Genomic DNA, 13,221 nt, shown 5'->3' with positions numbered 1-13,221 from the left:
TTAGTCCATTTTATCTTTGGCGGCCTACCACTTCTTTTGGGACTCGTAGCAGGAATTTTATTTTTGATCCTTCTGCTCCGATATGGCAAGCCAAGTCACAGACAAGACTCCAGCAACGATGGAAGAAACTATCCTAGCTATACGCTATCGGGACCGCTTAAAGTCCTCGGATTAGCCCGGCTAAGAGATCTGAATATGACCTGGTTTCTTGCATTCAGACCCATCTGGCAGAATTGCATCTTACCTGTGCTTCGATGTATGCTATGCGAAGAAGAATGCGTGTTGGACGTCTGTCTTACACTACCATCAGCAGTACCATTGGATACAGATACTTTGCTAAGTCCTGTAACTGCTCATGCATCGTGTTGTCCCCAGCGGCTACCGATTCTGATGACGGCATTCGTTGAAACTTCATCACTACGATTATGTGGCAGTGAAGTACGAGATGAGAGCAGCATCACCCAGGTACGACCTTCTGTGAGCATTGCTGATCCTGACATCGATGATAGCAATCATTCTCACGACTGTACTGTTGCGGCATTTTCAAACTTGGTCGAACTTTCACCTGAAGCCGTAGACCAATTTTTTGAGAGTCTGTCTGAAATGATGTTCTCCCCTGAACAGAAAGAATAACTTTTTTAAGCAACAATGTAATGTAATGTAATGTAAAGTGCATTTATATAGCGCAGCTACCACTCCAGGGAGTATCTTGGCGCTTAACACCAACCCAGATGAAAAGAGTCAGGGGGAAGAAAGCATACTCAGTAACAATACACTCTACACCAGGGCTCTACACGCGGCATCAGTCAGTGAGAATATCCAAGTTTTAAGCACTTTCCTGAACTTGCTCTCATTAGAAATTGATCGGAGCTGCGGCGGAAGTTTATTCCAGGCCTTAGCGCCCAAAACAAAGAGAGATCTGCCACCGTTGGTTGCCCGCTTAAATCTGGGTATTACCAACAGGTTCTGATTTGCAGACCTCAAACAACGCATCGGCTGATAGCGCTTGAAGCCACTGGCCAAATATCTAGTCCCTGACTGTTGGGAAGCTCTAAATGTAATAAGAAGAATCTTGAACAGGATCTGTTTACAGATCGGTAACCAGTGAAGTGCTTTAAGCGCGGCCGAGGCAGACGATTTTCGGGGCCAGCGTAACACCAGACGGGCAGTTGCGTGTTGGACCATCTGCAGCCTGTGGAGAACGGACTTATTTGCTCCTGCAAGCACACAGCGTTCCCTGAACTCTGAATTCGGCCTTCAGATTTGATAAACAAAAGCTACTGAAAATATTTGGAACTGGTTTTCCCCTGAAAACAAATTTTTTTTTTGTTCCCAATTTCAAAATATTTACCTTTTTCTGGCACATGTACTCTGCTTAAAGTAGAACTATTCTTAGAGAACAGAGCTTCTATTTTAGGAACTCTGGAGACAATATATTACCTCAGCCTCTAGCACATGTACAAGCATTTGTATTATTATGTTTTGGAATGGTCTCGACCTTCTCTTCTGTATTAAGAGCCATTTCATGTGTAATTTTGGCAAATCATTCAGCTGATAATTATTTGCAATCCTTTTTTCTAAATGATAACACTGCTTGAAAAACGTACAGTACCAATAATCATTTTCGTGTATTTACCATATACCATTTCAAATGCAAAGTATGTATTTTGGGATGGGTTGGAAAACACATGCACTTTTATATGTTTACTATTGCTTAGTTTTAGTAATGATGGACATTAGATCGTGGAGTGGGTATTGTGTTTTTATCTAGGAACCTAATTCGATATTTCTATTTTATGCCCTTGCACGGTTATAATAAATAATATCCTTATAAAGGCATAAGAATCATATCCATATTTGGTCATAGCCCATGCAGTCCACATTAAGCAAGGCTACTTCCCCGTACTCCTAGAAAGCACAACAAGTTCTCTAAACAAACCAAACCTCCAGCAACCTGGGAAATCCCCATTGCTTTTGTTTTGATTTCGTCCTAGATCTCCTGTGAGCACTGTAAGAACGGCCAGTTCTTAGTGACATCTTTATTGACGTCTTATGTCCAACCTTACGTCAAACCCGGTACCTTTCAGGTATAAATATACCAACGTTGCCTTAAGCAAACACACAGTGGTTTGGAGCAGAGTGGCTATCTACTTGCCCGAGAGCCCAACTGATGCGAGAGCCCACGGACGCCGCCCCTCCCCTTTGACGCACTGAGAGAGACGCTGTCTTTTCTCCTGCCGAGAAATCCAGCTCCGGTGTTTCCAGATACCCTGGCGGGTTACTGGGATATCGAGTCCTGAGAGAGAGATACCAGACCTCGTGCTTTCTATTACCCGGGTACGGAGCTGACTAAACCCTTAAAGAGAATTCTTGAGTCAGATTCTTGGCAAAACCAACTTAACTTAAACTGCTACTCACTTACTCCTTCCCACGTATTAGGCTTAGGTCAGGTACACCGGGGTAGGCGTATTTAGAAGCACCAGTTGAGTACGTTAGTCAATGTATATATGTATGTATATCTATCATCTATTTTAAAGTATCCTATGGCTAAGAAACCATATCAATTCTTTTACAGTATTATTTCATAATACTCCTTTTACTGTAAGCACTTTACTTTACTATGAGTATTGCAATTGTGGCAATTCATTTCTCTTGCATGAGAAAGAAGACTGCTCAATAAATAACACCTTTTATTGAAAACACCCGTCTCTCTTTTCTCTGCACTCTGGTGAAACTAAGTATGCACACTTGACTGAGTGAAATAGCTGTCTATTGTTTTCACACGACTCTAGAGATACACTCTTATTCTGAGGGAGCAAAGTTGTCATGTGTGATGGTTGTCAGAAGCTAATCCCTTCTTGTCTATCCAGGGAGGTTAAATTCCTCCTCGTTTATTCGAGAAAGTTTCTAGTGACCTCTGAGCTAGCTGGCAAACCTTAAGTCTAATATAGTCAGTAGAAACCTAGATGACTTCAGTTCCACGTCTACACTGCTGTTTATATTATTCCAATGCACAGAGCCTATTGGGAATATAGGAACTACACTACAATATAGTGTGCAGAGCCCCTGCAGTATCAATCAATCAATCAATCAGGTCATTTATATAGCGCACTACTCACCCGTAGGGTCCCAAGGCGCTGGTATGGGGGGGGTGCCGTTACTGCTCGAACAGCCAGGTCTTGAGCTTCTTCCTGAAGGAGAGGTGGTCTTGGGTCAGGTGCAGGTCGGTTGGGAGTGAGTTCCAGGTCTTGGCGGCCAGGTAGGAGAAGGACCTTCCTCCTGTTGTCGCTCTTCGGATGCGGGGGACGGCGGCGAGGGCGTGGCTGGTTGATCTGAGGAGTCGCTTGGGGGTGTAGAAGTTGATCCGGTTGTTGAGGTAGCTCGGGCCTTGGTTGTGTAGGGCTTTGTGTGCGTGGGTGAGGAGACGGAAGGTGATTCTCTTGTTGACCGGGAGCCAATGTAGATCTCTCAGGTGTCCGGAGATGTGGCTGCGTCGGGGGATGTCGAGGATGAGTCTGGCCGAAGCGTTCTGGATCCGCTGGAGTCTCTTCTGGAGCTTGGCGGTGGTTCCGGCGTAGAGGGCGTTGCCGTAGTCCAGTCGGCTGGTGACGAGGGCCTGGGTGACCGTCTTCCTTGTTTCGGTGGGGATCCACCGGAAGATCTTGCGTAGCATGCGCAGGATGTTGAAGCAAGACGAGGAGACGGCGTTTACTTGTCTGGTCATGGAGAGGGAGGAGTCCAGGATGAAGCCCAGGTTGCGTGCGTCGTCCGTCGGTTTGGGTGCGGTGCCCAGGGCGGGGGGCCACCAGGAGTCGTCCCAGGCGGAGGACGCGGAGCCCAGGATGAGGACCTCCGTCTTGTCCGAGTTCAGTTTCAGGCGGCTGGTCGTCATCCATTCGGCTACCTCTCTCATCCCTTCGTGCAGGTTGGCTCTGGTGGTGGCGGGGTCGTTGGTCAGGGAGAGGATCAGCTGGGTGTCGTCGGCGTAGGAGATTATGTTGAGGTTGTGTTGGCGTGCGATGGCCGCGAGGGGGCTCATGTAGACGTTGAAGAGGGTGGGGCTCAGTGAGGATCCTTGAGGGACGCCGCAGATGACTTTGGTGGCCTCTGACTTGTACGGTGGTAGGCGGACTCTTTGTGTTCTTCCGGCGAGAAAGGAGACGATCCATTCCAGTGCCTTGTCCTGGATTCCGATGTTGCCGAGGCGCTGTATTAGAGTGCGGTGGCAAACAGTGTCGAAAGCCGCGGAGAGGTCCAGGAGGATGAGGGCCGCTGTCTCTCCGTTGTCCATCAGAGTTCGTATGTCATCGGTGGCCGCGATGAGGGCGGTCTCGGTGCTGTGGTTCGCTCGGAAGCCAGACTGTGAGGGGTCGAGGGATCCGTTCGTCTCGAGGAAGGCGGCCAGCTGTTTGTTGACGGTCTTCTCGATGACTTTGGCCGGGAACGGGAGGAGCGAGATGGGACGGTAGTTCTTGAGGTCGGTGGGGTCTGCTGTGGGTTTCTTGAGAAGAGCGCTGAGTTCGGCGTGCTTCCAGCTCTCAGGGAAGGTGGCGGTGTCGAAGGAGGTGTTGATGATGTCCCGCAGGTGGGGTGCGATGACAGCGTCGGCCTTGTTGAAGACGTGGTGAGGGCAGGGGTCAGTCGGAGATCCGGAATGGATGGAGTTCATTGTGCGGATGGTGTCTTCGGTGCTGATCGGCGTCCAGGTGCGGAGGGTGGTGGTGGGTGGCGTTGTTGCGGTTGTGGCTTGCGTTGGTTGGTTGCTGAAGCTGTTGTGTATGTCCGCGATCTTGTTGTGGAAGTAGGATGCGAGGGAGTTGCAGAGGTCCTGCGACGGGGTGATGTCATTGTTTCCGGCGTTGGGGTTGGAGAGCTCTTTCACGATGTTGAAGAGTTCCTTGCTGTCGTGTGCGTTGTTGTCCAGCCGGTCCTTGTATGTATTTTTCTTGGTGGCGCGGATCAGTTGGTGGTGTTTCCGGGTGGCGAGCTTGAGGGTGGTCATGTTGTCCGTCGTTGGTTCCCTTCTCCAGACTTTCTCGAGGGCTCGACAGTTCTTCTTGGAGCTCTTGAGGTCGTCGGTGAACCATGGTGTTTTTCTGCTGCAGGGTCTGCTGGGCGGGGTTCTCAGAGGGGCGAGTTCGTCCGCGCTGTTGTTGATCCACTTCGTGAGGTTGTCGGCGGCCTGGCTGGGGTTCGCTGAGCTGGCGGGGGGGTGCTGGTTCAAGGAAGCGGTGAGCTGGTCGGCTGTGATCTTGTTCCAGCTTCTTCGGGCAACCTGTTGCTGGTGTTGGTGGATCGTCGTTCTTTTGAAGCTGAAGTGGACGCAGCTGTGGTCCGTCCAGTGGAGTCCTGTTGTGTGGCTGAAGGTGACGTATTTGCTGGATGAGAAGACGGCGTCGAGTGTGTGTCCGGCGAGGTGGGTGGGGGTGGTCACCAGTTGCTTGAGTCCGAGGTTGGCGAGGTTGTCGAGCAGGCTGATGGTGTTGCGGTCGCTGTTGTTCTCCAGGTGGAAGTTGAGGTCCCCCAGGAGGATGTAGTCGGCGGAGGGGAGGGCATGCGGGCTGGCAAAGTCGGCGATGTCTTTGCTGAATCGTGTGCGTGGACCCGGGGGTCGGTAGATCAGGGTGCCTCGGAGGGTGGTCTTCGGGTTGGTGTGGATCTGGAAGTGCAGGTGTTCAGCGGTGGTTAGGGTGTCGTCGGTGTTGGTCGAGATGCGGATGGTGTCTCTGTGGATGATGGCGATGCCTCCTCCCGTCTGGTTGGCGGTGCGGTCCCTCCGGATGATCTTGTAGCCCTCCGGGATGGCGATGGCGATGTCTGGGGCTGAGGAGGCGTTCATCCAGGTCTCGGTGAGGAAGGCCACGTCAGGGGCGGTGGTGTCGAGGAGGTTCCAGAGTTCTACGGCGTGTCTGTGGACGGAGCGGGTGTTGAGCAGGATGCACTTGAGGTGGTTGCTGCTGATGTTCGGCTTGGCGAGAGCAGGTGCAGGGTGAGTCCGGATGCAGGTGAACTTGCAGGCGTGGCAGCTGAAGGGTCCGTGGGTGTGCTTCGGGGCGGCTCGATGACATCCTGGGATGCGGCCGGTGTTGAGTGCGGTGAGATCGGCGGCGGTGTAGGTTCGTCGGGTCGGCTTCCGTCGGTGGGGACCAGGGGTCCTGGCGCTGGTCGCGATCCGGTCGCGGACGGGCGCAGACGGGCTTACCTTTGGCGCGCCGTCGGCGCACAATCGGCGCGCCCGCTGCGCGTCAACGCTGCGCGTTCGCACGGTCGCCATTTAAGGCGAAGTGCGCGGGTGGGCGGAGCAGCTGGGAGGCGGGAGCGGGGAGGGTACAGAAGAGAAAAGGGGCGTGGGAAAGCGGTGGTGGCGGGAAGGGAGAGCGGAGGGCGGCGAGGTAGGCGGACAACAAGGAAGGAAAACGTAAACACAGGCACAACAAAATTACTAAAAACAGGCACAAATGGCGGCAAAAACAAGGCAAAAGACAACACCTAGCAGCAGTAACAGGAGAGCCGGCAGGCGATCGCGGAGCACGCCGGAGGGGGCGTGGTCAGCGGCAGCGAGGCAGAGGTGGCAGGGCAAGGGGCACACGCAGCAGCTGGTGGCCGTGCGGCGCGGGGGTGTCCCACAAGTGGGTCACACTCACCTGCGTCGCACGGTCGCCATTTAAGGCCAAGTGCGCGGGTGGGCGGAGCAGCTGGGAGGCGGGAGCGGGGAGGGTACAGAAGAGAAAAGGGGCGTGGGAAAGCGGTGGTGGCGGGAAGGGAGAGCGGAGGGCGGCGAGGTAGGCGGACAACAAGGAAGGAAAACGTAAACACAGGCACAACAAAATTACTAAAAACAGGCACAAATGGCGGCAAAAACAAGGCAAAAGACAACACCTAGCAGCAGTAACAGGAGAGCCGGCAGGCGATCGCGGAGCACGCCGGAGGGGGCGTGGTCAGCGGCAGCGAGGCAGAGGTGGCAGGGCAAGGGGCACACGCAGCAGCTGGTGGCCGTGCGGCGCGGGGGTGTCCCACAAGTATCTGGGGTCCATGACCGTGTAGGATCCTGTGGGTTGTACAGAGAGTTTTAAAGTGAATTCTCTGTTCGATCGCGAACCAATGTAGGCGGTATAGGAGATGGGAGGTGTAGCAATACTTAGGAAGGGCGAAAAGAGTGCAGGCAGCCTCGTTCTGTGCCCTTTGAAGTCTCTGCGTAGCCGTTTTATTTGCATCTCATATAAGAACGTTACAGTTATCAAGACATGACAACACCACCAATTGGATGATCACTTGTCAGGTGGGAGGGTCAAAAAACCCAAAGATGGGTTTCCGCCCATGAAGGTGGCCGTAGCATGTACCTGCTACTTTTTTGGCGAGGAGCTCGAAGGAGAGGGAGTCATCCATCAGGACTCTGAGGTTCTTGACTGCGCTTTTCGGCTGGGGTGGAGAGCCCAGTGCAGCGTGCCACCACTGGTAGGCCCATTTATCGGGGTCCCTGCCAACCAAGAGCACCTCCGTTTTTGAGGAATTAAGTTGGAGGTAATTTTATTCCATCCACTCTGAGATGGTCAAGACATCCTCCCGAACTTTCAGTTGGTCTTGGGCTGGATTGTTGGAGAAAGTGAATAGCAGTTGCGTGTCATCCGTGTATGATATCATATTAATCTTCCGGGTTTTAGCCAGGAGGGCTAGAGGGTGAACGTACACGTTAAACAATGTGGGGCTCAGAGCAGAGCCTTGGGGGACACCACTGCTGGGGGGTTAGTACTAAACTGGTGTGTAGGGGCGTGGATCTGGAAAGAGCGATCAGATAGAAAGGATGCATACCAGGCCCAGGCCCTGCTGCTGACCCTGAGTCGATAGAGCAGAATCTCATGGGAGACCGTGTCGAAGGCAGCGCTCAGATCGAGCAGGACCAGTACCGAGGTGTTACCCTCGTCCAGTGATGCCCTCAGCTGCTCTGTGACTGCCAACAAGGCGGATTCAGTCCTATGCTTAGGCCGGAATCCATTTTGTGACCTGTCTAGAATCTCCTTTACTTCCAAATACCTGGTCAGGATGATGTTAATATGGGATTCCGTGACCTTGGCCAGGAAAGGGAGTAGGGAGATTGGCCAGAAATTCTCTGGTAAAGATGCATCTAGTGATGGCTTTTTCAGTAACAGGACAACCTTGGCATGTTTCCGAGATTTTGGAATTACTGACGACTGGAGTGATCTATTAATCAGTTACCCACCCACTGTCAGAATGCAATCTTGGAATTTCCTAAAGGTGTCTGATTTGACTGGATCATCAGGAGAGCCTGAGTTCACTTTTGCTGACAGAGTTTCTAGGTCTTTACAGGACATAGATGGTAAGTCTTGTACAGAGTAGTGGAGACCAGATGCGCAATTAGACGGCCATGTATTGGGAGCGGCCCTTCTGGCGTTGAGTGTCTTGTAGATACACTCAACTTTATTGATGAAATGGCGTGCCAGAGATTCGCAATGTAGGTCCATGGATATGATATTGTCAGTTCCTACTGGGGGTTTTGTCAAGTCCTTTATGAGAGAGAAAATGGTTTTGGAGGGATTGGAACTTGATGTGTTCAGATTGGTGTACAATGCTGCTTTTGACTATTGGACAAGTTTGTGGTAGGCTTTAATCGCCTGCTTGTAAAATCTGTTAGCTATTGTGTCGTAGGTACGTCTCCGCGTGCGTTCCAGAGATTTACAATATTTTATTTTCAACATAAGGGTCTCGTTATGCAATTGCGTGCGCTTAGCGCAAGTCAGTTTCTTTGGGATACATGTCAAATTGTAATGATGTGTTGTATTAGGTATAGTACTGGTACCATGCCACTAGCTTGCTATAAATAAATTTGACTCTACATTTCTTAGTTTCCAGTGCTATTTTCTGCTCCTCCTTCTAATCCATAAATAGATGTTTTACTTCCCTTTTCTCGAGGGACCTTATACAGACTCAGTATTTTAAAACAGGATAGAAACTTAAAATGCTGTGGGATCCTTCTAATACCTATGTCATCCACAGATTTTTCAGACATAATCAAGATCAAGACACTCCTTTACAATATCCCGGGTGGATGAAAATTCAGGCATTGACCAAGTTGTGTGCCAAAGGACCACCAGTTTTATTTGTATGCTAATTTTCAAGTATGGTTTTTAGCAGTTCCTTATGGGCGACAAAAGTCGAGACACATTGTGGTATGACTAAAAGTATTTTTTTTATTTTAAATATATTTTCTTTGCTTTTGTAAAATACCAGTATTGAAAATGCCCCATATACCTGCCCTGTACATAATAGCAAAGAGAGCTTTACTCTTATAAATGTCCAACATTGTCTTTAACGACCCACGTGTGCCCTGCGCTGCAGGCAAGAATATGTGCTTCTAAGTGCTTGAACCAAAGGGAGAAAGGGCTCACCCCCTCTCACCACCTGTTAATGCTGCCTCTGGAATCCAGGGACCCAGTCCCACTGACTGCTCAGGAAGGTGTTTCCTGCGCCGCTGGTAATACTCTGCTCAGGAAGGGGCGTCCTTCTCAACTTTCGGACCTACCTTGTCTGGGAAATCCCTAAATCACAGTTGAGAGCCTGTGCCCTGTAACCCACACCAGCGCCCAGAGGCCACGGAATAAACGAATGCTGCAGGCACAATACCTTTTAACATGAAACGTCACTATCGAAATATCTTCATACTTCAACAAAACTGATTTCTAGTAAAAAAAAAATCTCCAAGCTACAAAAAGGAGTTGAGTTGCTCCTGAAAAAATGTTGATGTGAAAGAATCGAGTATAATAAGCCTTAAACGGGTTTTAGAAGCCCAGTCAGAAAGAGGTAGCCAGAGAAACGTGTGTTGGCGCCATGAGACACCTCCAGAGCCTTTTTATATATTTACATAGAGGGTCTGTCGGTCACTCTCTTCATCCATTGGTCTGTTCCCCCCACTAGCTTTGACACGTGGCCAGTCTACTCTAGTCACATCATATTGTGATGAAACATTGCGGGTGGGTACCTTGTTTGCAGTGCTTAATTTTTTATAGATAAACTAGTGCTGGCATCCAAAACTCTGCTCTGAAACCCGCCGCCGGTGCAGGTAAATGTCGGAGCATCGAATGCCAAGGATGCGTGGTCTTGAATCGACCTCAGGCCTCTGTAAATAAGTGCTGGTGCCCCCGACCGTCAACCACCGGGTCAAATTAAGCACTGAATTAGTATGACAATCTTTGGAACTGAAACACGCCAGGTAGCACCAGGTAACAGACATAATGTTTACTCTAGTATATGTGCTGTGTACCGTGAGAAATAAGGAAACCTAGCAAATAGAAGTATTATTTTTCTGTTTACATCGAATCCTTGCTCTGGATATTTCTTCTACTGACCATAAGAGGTGATTTCCTCCATGAGGGGATTATTTGCAAAGACCTTGCCTCAGACACATAGGGGAAATTCATTTTGGGGCAGCTAAATTCGACGTGTGCGCTGTGAACTATAAACATTTCCCCACTCATTCACCTGCTGCTCACGACCAGATCCACAGGTTGAAAGTTGAGTGAAATATGTTGCTGAAGGCTGCCACGCGCATGGCTGGAAATACTAATGCGCCCGGTTTATCTTGCTAGAAATTCGCAGAAAGCGGGGCCTATAATGTGTGGACATTAACAAACGGAGCTGGCGACTTGATTAATGTGCTCAGCCGGACGGCGACAAGCCTTATCTGAAGAGAGGAGATAGTGTAAAATCCATATATGTAAATTAGAACGAGGGGGTGCCCCAAAGGATGCCGAGGTTGCTGCAAGCACGTACTCTGTCGTCATTGTGTCTCTGAAGTCACCTGTGTTTCCAACATTGATCCACGTGGGCCAGCAGCAGGCACCCTCTGATGTGAGCACCCCTGGAGGTGGCTGCAGTTCCTCCCTTCAGGAGCGCGCCTTCAGGAGCGCGCCCTTAATGAGCTGCCTCTCCCGCCCATGACAGGTTGATTACTTCCAGGGTTGACATTGGTTCCGCCTGCCGCAAGGCTGTTTGATGGTTCCGCCGGTGAGCGGCGGTGGGTGCAGACGGGTGAGCCCGCAGCCCTCCCCGGCCCCGTCTGCAGCGCCCTCGCTCCCTCCCTGTACTTCTCACCTTGTCGGATGAGTGATGACGCGCACTTGTGCGGGGCGCCAATGAGGTTTTATTCTACCGTGTGCGCAGCTGGCGGGCTGTTTCTATCAATAGCTGTATCCCTTGGGGTTGTTGGGAGCATTATAATACAGAGGGCGGGTGCCTTGACGTCCATACATTTGAGATCAGCAACTAACTTCTGACCCCCGGCCTCATTCTTTAGGCTGCTCAGTAGTGAGGGTCACGCCATCCCCCGGACATTGGTTCCTTTAAAGGACGTCAAACTACTCTTGTGCGCATTTTTCACGGTACGGCTGCTGAAAAATGAATGTGTCCTTCTCTAACATAACTGGTGTCCATGAAAAGCGCTCCAATACCAGCGGGTCAGGGCTGCGCTATATAAAACTGCAGAAAAAGAAAGCCAAAGGATGGGGGCAGGCTGTGTATGCTCTCTGCTTCCACCCCCCTACACTCCCCTTTACTCCCTCTTATTGATGCCCAAACATCCTAGAGCCCTCAGGGCGTCTAGCTGCGGTCCCCGTATGGCCTAGCTCGGCCTCCCCGTCTTGCTCCTCTTCTGCAAGAGCAGTTGGCGGGCGGTTTCTATCAATAAATGTATACTTAGGGATTGTTAATAGGGTTATATAAGCAAGGACAGATTGATGTCAGGGCCAAACAGCAGCCCTCATCCTCCTGCACCTCTCAGCTGCCTTCAACACCGTCTCCCACTGCACACTAGCCACCAGATTACACAATGCCGGCATCTGTGGAAAGGACCTTGACTGGATATTCTTGTTTCTCACAAGCAGAACTCAACGAGTCAGACTCCCGCCCTACCTCTCGTAACCTACTTAGACCAGATGTGGAGTACCCCAGAGCTCCTCCCTCAGCCCCAACATATACATGACCCCCCTCGCAGGCATCGTCAGAAACCATGGGCTCAACATCATCTCTTACGCCGACGACACCCAGTTCATCCTCTCCCTCACCAAGAAACCCAACATCACTAGGCACAACTTCCATGAAGGGAAGAAAGCCGTCGCCACATGGATGAAGAAGAGCTGCCTGAAACTCAACTCAGAGAAAACAGTAGTCCTCATCCTTGACTGCACCCCCTCCGCGTGGCACAACACTTGGTGGCCCCTTGCTCTTGGAACCCACCCCGATGGACCATGCACAAAACTGCGGCATCATACTCGACTCATCGCTCACGATCAACCACCAGATCAACGCCTTATCCTCGGCCTGCTTCAGCACCCTCTGCATACTCTTAAAAACGTTCAGATGGATCTCATCCGAATCTAGAAAAAAGGTCACGCACGCCCTCATCAGTAGCAGACGTGACCACAGCAGGGGTGGCTCTATGCTCATGGCGGCCCTGGGTTGGGAGCGTAGGTAGGGGGCCCTGGAAGAGGGGGTCCGGGCGTGGCGGCCCCTGTGGCCGTGGCTTATATACGCCTGTACCAGCGGGCTAGCAGTGGGTAGGGAAAAAAAGAAGCCAATCAGGAACCAGAAGGAACACAGGCGCGAAGGCCAGTGAAGAGGGGGGGGTCGGGGTGTTTGGAAGCGGAACAGAGCCAGAGGCTGCCAAATCCCTGCCAGGGGCTGCCATGCAAATATGAATCCATCCTCAGAGGATTATTATATTAAGGATAAATATTGGCGTGGCGGCCCCTGGGGTTTGGCGGCCCTGTGCAGGTGCACAGGTTGCACATGCCCAAGGCCGCCCCTGACCACAGCAACACCCTCTATGCCAGAATCAACAAGAAACTACTTTGCAAACTCCAGACCGTCCAGAACGCCGCAGCCAGACTGATCCTAGATATCCCGTCACAATCACATCACCCAACACCTCTGCAATTTCCACTGGCTCCCCATCGAAAGAAGAATAACCTTCAAGCTCCTCACTCACGCATACAAGCCCATCCATAGCATCGGACCAGCATACCTAAACAACCGCCACTCCTTCCACGCACCCAAGAGACACCTCCGATCAGCTGGCCTCTCACCGGTCACCATCCCATGCATCTACGAGACCAGAACTGGAGGAAAGTCCTTCTCCTACCTCTCAGCCAAGGACTGGAATGACCTCCCCCTCTACCTCCTGTAAGTCCCTACACTACTCCAGTTCAGGAA

At 51.1% G+C, this 13,221-nt stretch overlaps 1 protein-coding gene across 1 annotated transcript in view; it reads left to right on the top strand.

Moving 5' to 3' along the window:
* Positions 1-13,221, top strand: part of LRRC75A (leucine rich repeat containing 75A) — a 1,113,006-nt gene that overhangs the window by 1,048,993 nt on the left and 50,792 nt on the right. The gene's annotated exons all lie outside the window — the stretch shown is intronic.

This window comes from Lissotriton helveticus, chromosome 3_1, assembly GCF_964261635.1.
Source record: "Lissotriton helveticus chromosome 3_1, aLisHel1.1, whole genome shotgun sequence".
NCBI lineage: Eukaryota > Metazoa > Chordata > Amphibia > Caudata > Salamandridae > Lissotriton > Lissotriton helveticus.
The sequence above is the reverse complement of the archived record's forward strand: the minus strand, read 5'-3'. Positions and strand labels throughout refer to the sequence as shown.